We start from the raw sequence: 11,920 nt of genomic DNA on the forward strand, positions 1-11,920 counted from the left end.
CTTTCTCCTACAATATTGTACGCTATACTTATTTATTAAAAATTTCATTTTGAATGAGGTAATCTTTATTTAACTAAGAACTATTGGGGAAAACTATTGTAATAAAGTGAGGAAGCATCGCCTTTTCTTTAACCATCTCAGTGGATCTCTCCATTTCTTTTTCTAGAAAGTTTCTGTTTAATGCCACCCTAACTGCACTTGAGTTTTGCTCAATAACTTTATTAGCCATCGTATTAAACGTCATGAATAAAAGAGTGCCAACCATTCCACATTAATGGAACGCTTATATATATATATATATATATATATATATATATATATATATATATATATATATATATATATATATATGTAGACCACACTGAAAAAACGATCAAGCTACATTTTTGCTTTTTTTGGGTTTTCCCCCCTGTTATATTCGGCTGCAATTTAACTATATAATAATTGACAATTTAACTAGAAAACCGATCAAATTACACAGATATTTAGCTTAACAAATAAGTAGCTATGGTGTGAGCTATGGTGTTTTGAAGTTTAAAACCTAATTTACTCAAAACAATAAAAATCTAGCTTGATAGTTTTTCCAGTGTGGTCTTCATATATATATATATATATATATATATATATATATATATATATATATATATATATATATATATATATATATATATATATATATATATATATATATATATATATATATATATACATATATGAAGACCACACTGGAAAAACTATCAAGCTACATTTTTATTGTTTTGAGTAAATTAGGTTTTAAATTTCAAAACACCATAGCTCACACCATAGCTACTTATTTGTTAAGCTAAATATCTGTGTAATTTGATCGGTTTTCTAGTTATATTGTCAATTATTATATATATATATATATGTATATGTATATATATATATATGTAGCATTATTAACTTTAAGCAAAAACTCAGTTGACAAGTTATATAGAATGTTAAAAGTGATTTTTTTCACCTAAAGATGTTATAAATGTCAAGTTAATACGATTCTTATCAACGTTAAAGGTTTTTACTCTAAAATAATTACAAGCTTCTCCATCATGTTTACACACAACACCAAGAAGCCGTAAATTCGGGCCGTCCTAAAAAAGTTTACGCAAATGTAAATTCCAGGAGGATACAATAAGTTATAAGCAACACGATCGAAGGTTTCACATTTTATTTTTATTGTGATGGCAACGTTTTAAATAATTTAATGCTTTATTTGTTTGTTGTTTGTTGTATGTAGCTGTAGTAAGATTTAAGATTTAGGAAGGTATGGGTTCTTGGGCTATGTGAAAGGTAAATGTGGACATTGGAGAGAGCTTGGTGGTGTGGGGATAGTTTGGTTAGGAATGGGCAATTTTTAATCGTTAAAGTGTTAATGATCTGTTTACTGTTCTCAGTATATTCTCAGTATAATTAACCGCTGAAAAATTAAAAATTTAAACAGCAGTGAAAACCATGTTTAATTTTTTAATTATTTTACTTTTTAAACTCGTCATCGCATTGAAAAAATGGCGAATACTAACGTTTTCGTATGAGTTTTTAACTTTTTCAGATTGAGTTTAGAGTATATTAAGTTGGTCAAAAAGTATTGTTTTCTATACGTTTTCTTACTTTTGTAAAGTAATAAACTACTAAAATTGAAAAGAAATAGTTCCTAGATATTAGGATGCTACAGCTCCACTATTATTTATTTAAAAATATAAAATTAGCCTATTTATGTGTATATATATATATATATATATATATATATATATATATATATATATATATAAAACATTATTGTAACATATGTTACAACAATTTTTTATATAAAATGCCACAATATAAAATTCAATAGACGTTATTTTCTCAAGACACATGTTCTTTTGTAGAATATCTCTATGATCTAATATTAGATTAATTCTATAGACAAAGTTTCTAGAACCCAGGACAAAAAGTTCTATAGATTTTCTATAAAACCATTTCATTTCTATAGGAGTTCTATAAAAATAATTGAGTTCTATAAAATTTCTATAGACAATTTCTTAAAGTTTATAGAAATTCAAAATATATTTTGAAGTCTATAGAAATTTCTATAGACTTTAAGAATTTGTCTATAGAAATTTTATAGAACTCAATTATTTTTATAGAACTCCTATAGAAATAAAATAGTTTTATAGAAAATCTATAGAACCTTTTGTCCTGGGTTGGCACTCTTTTATTCATGACGTTTATAAAACACAAATAATATTCTCTTATTTTACTTGTAGTGTTCGATACTGTTTTAACCAATTACACTTTTTGTTTTTCTTTTTTCTTTTTATACAAAAATGTCTTCTTCATTTAAAACATAAATTTACATCCTAGCAAAGATTCTTAAGAGATGCCAAAGGGTTTTAAAAGAAAACTTTTTCAGAAAACTTTTTTTTTATACACGGAAAGGTTTTCTGGTGGTAAAAAACCATTTCCTTTTGTTAATAACCCTTTACAAACTTTTTTGATAGGGTTGTTACCTGTCAAATATGTCTGAGATATTTTCTGCAGACAAAATGTCTGAAATATCTTCCATCGATATAACTTGACATAATATTTTGTCCGATTTATTTCCTGCTTCATATTCTTTAAGAAAAAATCTTTCTTACAAATTTATAGCACTTATCAGATTAATTTGAAGAACAAAATGATAAAATGTTAACGAATTTGTTGCTTTTTTGCAATCAATTATGCTTCATTAAACTTTTTATTTTAAACCCTTCAAACAAACATAATTTGCTACATATACGCCTGTTTCCGACCTTTTCAGTGATGTGATATGACAATTAAGATTTGACAATATTGAAGCTCACGTAGTGGCGATTTACCTTTTTTGAATTTTTATTGCTAAAAATGGTTTTTATAAGTAATGACTAAACTTAAAATAGTTCCTTTGATTAAAATTAAAAGAAAAAAAGAAAAAAGATTTTCAGTAATTTTTAATCAAAAGTTGAACCTAAGAAGTTTCCATAATAAAAAATTGAAACTTAAACGTTTCTATGAAGAAAAAAGTTGAATCTCAAAAGAAAATTGTATTACTTTTACGGCTTTGCATTTTAATTTTAAAATAATGTTTATTGTCTTAGTATGAAAAAAGTTTGTGTTAAATGAAGTAATATTTTAGTAAACTTCTAAACAGAAAACTGTTTAAATAATTATAAAAAAATCGCATCAAATTAAATTTAACTAAACTGAAAAATCAGATATACTTCGCAAAAATTATATTCAGCTCATTCAATTCATTTTAAGACAAACAGGTAATAACATATAATAAAATATAAAATAAGCAAAAAATTTTACAAATGCGAGTTAAGTAACTACATAGATCATCTTCTTCGAAAAAACAAAGAAAAAGAGAACGAAATCGAATTAGTTGAAGCTTCTTCGGCTACAAGGAATCGAAATGACGATGAGATTTAATTAATAATACGAATCAAGCTGAACATTTATATAAATCAATTAATTAGGGGAATGATTCGATTAATAATGTACCGTAATCTGTCTTTCGCATTAGCTGATGAAATCAGACAAATGTCTTTAGTGAAAAATGTGCTCAGAGAATTAAAAATTGTTATCAATCGTTACAGCTACACTCGACATGCATGCGAAAATATTTTTCCGCTCACAAGAGAAAAAACTGAAAATGTTATTGTGTCGTTGATGTTTGATAATACTTTGCGATATGACTTCAAATATACTCCGAAAAGATCAAATGAAAGTAATCCTTGAAATTTATTGTGACGAATTTATAGATTTTGAAGACGATTATATTGATATTGGCGCTTTAGAGAAAGAAGAAGGGAGTTATAGTGAAGCCCATCCTGTTTGCGTTGAAAAATCATTTGGATCGTACTGTTCAGTCATGTTATATGGCGCAATTGTGTGTCAGTTAGCTGCCAAGGACATAACGTCAATTTTTGAAGATGAAATGAATAACATCAGAAAAGATGCTATTGAACTCAAAAAAGTAGCATATATTTAAAGATTTAGAAATCTAATAAAGCCTCGTATAGGCATTGCACCACGCTGGGATTTCATTTTTTTTAATGATAGAAGATTTCCATGCTAACGCAGAAGCATATCAAAGGCTAAGACACGACAAATGATGCATCACGGAACCTAGTAGATGAATATTTCGACGCATTTTTACCAATACATTCGGCCATAATGGATTTTTAATTCGCAAAATTATCAATGAGTGTATGCTACGTCGGATGGATTCAAATAAAAATAGAAATTGAGAAGTTCCAGCAGGTGATTTGGGATTAAAATTGTTACTGAACTACGCAATCAAAACACAAGAGCAATTTTTTTTTTAAATGTGAAGCATTTATTGTTGCTTTACTTCTGGATCCTAAGTTTTGTTTTACATAGGGTAATCAATTATTTAACAAAGAGATGTTGAATTGAGGAATCACGCAGCCCAGCAGGCACACGACAACGTTATTTCAAATAATTTAGAAAAAGTTATCTCAAGTTATGTGGATTTAAAATATGTTTGACATATTTTATGTTGGCATATTTTTTCAACCGTGTTCCGATGCAGACTCCAAATTATTGTAAAACATTTTAATCATTTCTTCTTAAAACATGATTTTATTCAATTTTTATTCCTACGTCAAAATGTATAAAATCCCTCTTAAGGTGGTACATACCTCAAAAAATTATATCATGAAGTATTGGTTCTTAGTTATGTCTTTTTGATTTATTTTGACAAAAACAAAGTTACAAATAAAAAAGTTACAAAAAAACAACAAAAAATAATTATTATTCAAAATAATTATGCAAATACCCTAATTAGCCAAATTTTTTGGTTCATATATATCTTTTTATTGTAAAAAGATATTTACATCAAACTTCACAAACTAACAAATAATGGTGCAATGTATGCTCTGAACTAAAAAAACATTAATAAATCCAAAGTATAACTTTAATTTGCTCAATTACAATAACTCGGGTAATTTTCTCCAAAAAGAAGTACAAAAATGCATATAAAAATAAGTAAAAATAAATAAAAATATTTTTTTAGTTCAGAACATAGACTTCTATGTAAAGAATGAATTCTGATAATTTCAATAAAATTGAATAAATAAACAGATTTTAAGTTTCTTAAGGGTCGTTTCTTAAGAATGTTTTTGAATTTGTTTTATCTGCTTAAGAAAAAAAACAAATAAATGACCAGCCATTATATTTTACTCAATAAAGCTGTTTAAAAAGCTATTTAAATTTTCCATATGTAAGGATTGCTGCTCTTGAATTTTGATTTTGGAAAAAGTTTTCGAAGCCTCAACCTACGACCGTCAATCTACGAACGTCAAGAACTTGTGAAGTAAAAAAGAAACATATTAAGAATTTGATCAAAATTGAAGAAAGAGACTTTCAAAATTCTTATTCTTGCTTTAACTTATTTTAAGCATCTCTTATTAACATAAAGATAAAAGCTTTATTTTGCTTTGAAAAACAGTTTTCAAATTCAGTCTTAAGAGGTAATGATTACTGAACGGGTATTTACATTTTAGCCTTTTTTTTATTTTTATTTCAGACATTAAACTGTTATTTAAATATTTCAATTTTAATGATTTATCAAACTATTTATTAAGTTAATGATTTATTTAAAACGTGCACAGAATTGCCAACCTTCCCTAGTTAGCATGCTTTTCATCAATAATGAAAGTATATTTAGATATAGACATATCTATGTAGATATACAGTACTGTGAATATGTTTTAGACCACTTGCATAATTAGACGTATTTACAATTTTTTTCCTATATAATTTTTTTAAAGCGTACTTAAGTTTAATAATATACACGAAAAGTTGAAAGAGTATATTATTTTGAATAAATAAACAAAATTGATGAGAGAACATGAGGGATTTGTTTGTTTATTTATTAAAGCGATGTGTCATAATAACTACCGACCAAGCGTTCATCTAAATAAGAAATAAAAATAAACTGGTTTATAGTGATTCGGGTTCATACTCCTTCATTTTTTGTTTTTGACATTATAAAGTGCAGTGATAGAATGAATTTAGTACAATAGTTATGGGTTTTGGTACATTTTTAAAAAGTTGTTATTTTTTATGAACACAGTTAGACAAATCGTTAAAAATAATTAAACAAAGTTATTAATTTGCATTTTTAGATAAATTATATATTAGATTTCATTTTTAAATGTTTTGTTTTGCATTTTTAGATTAATTAAATGGGTAAAGTATCTTTAATAGGGAGACAAAAAGTTATTGTGCTTCACGAAGAAGGTTATTCGCAGCGCCAAATTTCGTCCAAAACAGGATATTCAAAGACTGCTGTTACAGAAATCATTAAAAAGTTTAGAGAAACTGGCTCCCTTGAAGATAGAAAGAAAAGTGGTAGACCTCCTAAGCTAAAAAAAGATGACAATAAATATTTAAAAACACTTTCTTTAAAAAATAGGAAAAAAACATCAACCGAGCTGGCAAAGGAGCAACTGGGAAAAATGTCACAGCAACTGGGAAAAATGTCAGCTCTTCTTGTATTCGACGACACCTACTCAAATCGGGATTAAGAGGGTGTGTTGCAATTCGAAAACCATTATTACGGCGTGGTAATAAAGAAAAACGACTTAAATATGCGAAACAACACAAAGATTGGGCCCAAGAAAAGTTTAATCGGGTTCTGTACACCGATGAGTCCAAATTCGAAATTTTTGGAACAAAAAGACGCCAATATGTTCGAAGAAGAATTGGAGAAGCCTATAAGCCCGAGTGTTTAAACCCTACCATTAAACACGGAGTAGGCTCTTTACAAGTTTGGGGCTGTTTATCTTCATCTGGAGAAGGTGATTTGATCAAAATAGAGGGGCGACTCACCGGGGAACGTTATGTGGATATCCTTAGGCACTATGCTGTATCATCCGGAATGAGACTAATAGGTCATAATTTTATTCTGCAGTAGGACAATGACCCAAAACATTGTTCCCGAGTGGCAAAAAATTATTTAAGTAAAATGGCAGAGGAAGGAGTACTACAATTGATGACCTGGCCTCCCCAGAGTCCAGATTTGAATATAATTGAGCATATATGGGATTACCTGGACAGAAAGAAGGTCGAACATGCTCCCCGAAATGCTGAAGAATGTTTTGAAGTACTTCAGAGAGAATGGCACAACATACCCCAGGAATTTATAACTAATTTGTATGAATCTATTCCCCGGCGAATATCCCCAGGACAAAAAGTTTTATAGATTTTCTATAAATTATTTTATTTCTATAGGAATTCTATAAAAATAATTGAGTTCTATAAAATTTCTATAGACAAATTCTTAAAGTCTATAGAAATTTCTATAGACTTCAAAATATATTTTGAATTTCTATAAACTTTAAGAAATTGTCTATAGAAATTTTATAGAACTCAATTATTTTTATAGAACTCCTATAGAAATGAAATGGTTTTAAAGAAAATCTATAGAACTTTTTGTCCTAAGTTCTAGAAACTTTGTCTATAGAATTGATCTAATATTAGATCATAGAGATATTCTACAAAAAAACATGTGTCTTGAGAAAATAACGTCTATTGAATTTTATATTGTGGCATTTTATATAAAAAATTGTTGTAACATGTTACAATAATGTTTTATATAAATCATATATGTATATATATATATATATACATACATACATACATACATACATACATACATACATACATACATACATACATACATACATACATACATACATACATACATACATACATACATACATACATACATACATACATACATACATACATACATACATACATACATACATACATACATACATACATACATACATACATACATACATACATACATACATACATACATACATACATACATACATACATACATACATACATACATACATACATACATACATACATACATACATACATACATACATACATACATACATACATACATACATACATACATACATACATACATACATACATACATACATACATACATACATACATACATACATACATACATACATACATACATACATACATACATACATACATACATACATACATACATACATACATACATACATACATACATACATACATACATACATACATACATACATACATACATACATACATACATACATACATACATACATACATACATACATACATACATACATACATACATACATACATACATACATACATACATACATACATACATACATACATACATACATACATACATACATACATACATACATACATACATACATACATACATACATACATACATACATACATACATACATACATACATACATACATACATACATACATACATACATACATACATACATACATACATACATACATACATACATACATACATACATACATACATACATACATACATACATACATACATACATACATACATACATACATACATACATACATACATACATACATACATACATACATACATACATACATACATACATACATACATACATACATACATACATACATACATACATACATACATACATACATACATACATACATACATAAACAGGCTAATTTTATATTTTTAAATAAATAATAGTGGAGCTGTAGCATCCTAATATCTAGGAACTTTTTCAAAATACGAAACGAATATGATTGTTGTTTTAAAAGAATGTTTAAAAAGATGTTATTTCAACTCATCTTTAACATTTTCTGAGTGTTTAAATCTTTTATAACTTTAATTAAACTTTTATTTTGAGTTTTGAAGTTTTCAATCTTATTAAAAGCTTTTTTTTGAAACACATTACCAGGTTTTAACAAAAGAACAAAGGAAACATCTATAATCATTCTTTTCTTTATGTGTTTGGTATATTTTACCGAAGAATTGGATTTAGACTTTATTTTGATTTGAGATTCTGTTTTTAATCTCTCCTAAACCTTTATCAGGTCATTAGCATATTAATTTGCATAATTGAGGAGGCTTTTGAATAGAAGCAGAGCATTTATTTTAATTATTAGTGTTTTTTCTGCTCTATTTACTGTCTCTGATAAAGCAGTTTCTACTGTCAATCAGCTTGAACTTTAATCTTTAGCACTCTATCGCAAAGAGGATAACGTTATGATAAATGTCATGTAAAATGTCATGTAAAATATCTAAAAATGTAATGCAAAACCAAAATTTACATCGAAGCGTTTTAAACTCTTTAATGCGGTTCAAACTATTTAGCTGTAATAATAGGGCTTCCTTCAAAAGCCACACTATCGATTTTTTTCACTCCCATTTCTTATTTTGCAACTGCCATTGCAAAAGGCGCGTTTTGCTGTGTCAATAATTGACTATACAGATACCAACTCTTCAACAAGTTCAATAACGTCATGGAAATTAAAGGTAATAAATGCTCGATGGGAAAAAAAAATCTTAAGATTTTTTTCTGAAGTTATTTCATTCAATTGAAATATCATGACATAGGTTTACCAAAATTTAAAAATTTAAGTTATCCACTTTCCCTGATATATTGAACAGACAATCTGTTACTATATTAGAGCCGTTAAAACCAAACGAATAAGATCGAATAATTAATTTTAAAAAATAAATTTAAAAAAGCTTCCTCGACAGTTCTATGTTTAACATTAGTTTATTTTTGCAATAAGGAATGGGGGCGGGGGCGGTATAATGATTACGATGATAAACTCCTTGCAAAAACTTTTCAATTTATTTGAACTTCAATAATTCGACTGAGTTTGATTGAATTTTGTTGAATTTTGTGAAATAACTTCCTACTAAAGCTTCTTTTTATGAAATGTGACGCGGACTATTTACCGGCCATTGGTAATCGTGCAACCGATGCAGACTCCTTATTGCTTGAAAATGTTTTTAATGTTTCAATTATTCGTTCTTAAAAAATTATTTCATTCAATTTTTATTCTGATGTCAAAATGTGTAAAATGCCTCTTAACTTTAGCTTGGCAAAATAACACACAAGTGGGTTTTTTTTATTAGCTTTTTATAGAACAATTAGTTATTAAATTAAATTTGTTATTCTTGTTTAAGAAAAAGAACCCAACAATGGGCAATATATTTTACTAATCTGCTACAAGAAAATGACTGTCAATTTTCGACCGTCAAATTTTACAGAGTAATTTTGATCAACTTTAATTTTGCAAACCTTTACTAAAAAATCTTAACAAAAAATCTTACCTATAGCTCGAGTTATGATTTGGAGGAATTCAGATGTGATTCTTAACTTCACTATTTTCTTTAGTTTATTAACTCAGATAATGAATTTAAATTTAATCTCTCAATTTAAAAAATTTTTTAATTTTCTACTCATCAAACACAGAAATAACTTTGGATTTTCTTGCACATAAAAGTTTATCAATAAGGTGCAGCATACACTTGGTAAGTATTTTGTATATTTTTTTCCATGACACTTTTTATATGGAATCGCTTTATATTTTTACTTGGTACAAAATGACACGTTAAGAATCCATATTTTTCAAATCAATTTTTTCTTACGTTGTTCTGATATTCACAATTCTTTATGAGTTTTCTTCCCCTTGTAACCCCGTTTCTTAATTTCTTTGAAAGAGACTGTCAGACGAATAATGAAAATGGTCATTAATGATGATTTGGTAAACAGTTTTAATTTCATGGGCCATGGAAATAAACATGCTTTTTCTGTCCTCCAGCTTAAGGACATCGTTTGCGGTTAGTATATAATTGTTTGTATATTATTTGAGTAAATTGAAAAATGTTGCTATTGTTTGAAAAAGAGTGTTTTTGTGAAAGAAGACTTTAGTTTTCATGTAGTCAAGTGACATTTGTCCTGCAAAACTAGTATCTTGTGATCAAATAGTTCCGTTAAAGTGCTCATCAGTATTTATGCTCTTTTTTAATAAGATTTATTAAAAATCAACCAATAAAAATCTTAATTCATGTGCAAGCGTAGAATCAACAAAACTTATTTTAGTGTGCTCGCACCACTGACTAGTGGTCTTTTCAGATATACAAACCATTACATCACAGCTTTATAAATGCTATTGTAAAAATACAATGATAAGAACATGGTTATGAGTCCTAAAGTTTCTACTTTCACAATGTTTGTTAATTTTAGGGTTAAATTTTATGGAATTTATCTATGATAATTTGGCAGCAGTTTGCGTTTTAAGCAGTATTGATATAAAAAGTAATAGAATAATTGAAAGTGAAAAATTTCCTCAGTGTAAGTTGTAAAGCAGTGGCCTATATAATTTTATATGCTGATTTGTGACAGGTTGTTAATCTTTTAAGTATTTTTTGAAATGAAATTAGTATTGATATAGTATATTTCAACTTCTTTGCGAATACAAAGGGTTTATAGTATATTTATATATTATACAGATTCTGTGCGTGCAAATCCCATGACAAAGGAAGCCAAAAATGCTGAAATTCATTCAGCTATAAAAACTTGACTGCGTGTTTCATCTGATAGAGGTGGAGGTCGTAAAAGGCGAGAGAAGACCAAGAAAGAGTAGCCTGGGATAAATGCAGAGGGTTTTTTTAAGCAATAATTATAAAGCTTTGATAAAATTCCCATTCTTTATGTTTGAGAAGTTATTTTTGTTTATTCTTCTAAGGATGCAAAGCATGCAAAACCTGCAACAAATGAAGCAAGAAATGCATAATATTTTTTTCGAAATGTTTATTTTATATAAACAAAATTTCTCATTTCTTAAATTAGGACTTTCTTACAGCATAGAACTTTTGCTAGGTAACACCACGGTATTTGATTTAACTTATTCTTACAAATCAGATAATATTTTACCTTATTGTTCACGGGGATGGATGCGGTAACGGAGAAAGAGGACGGTACTGGGTAATTATCAATAGCGGAGTAAGGATGACAAGAAA

The sequence above is a fragment of the Hydra viridissima genome, unplaced genomic scaffold (genome assembly GCF_058129835.1).
Source record: "Hydra viridissima isolate aposymbiotic clone 2 unplaced genomic scaffold, HvirCarnegie_v1 scaffold_5, whole genome shotgun sequence".
Taxonomy (NCBI): Eukaryota; Metazoa; Cnidaria; class Hydrozoa; order Anthoathecata; family Hydridae; genus Hydra; species Hydra viridissima.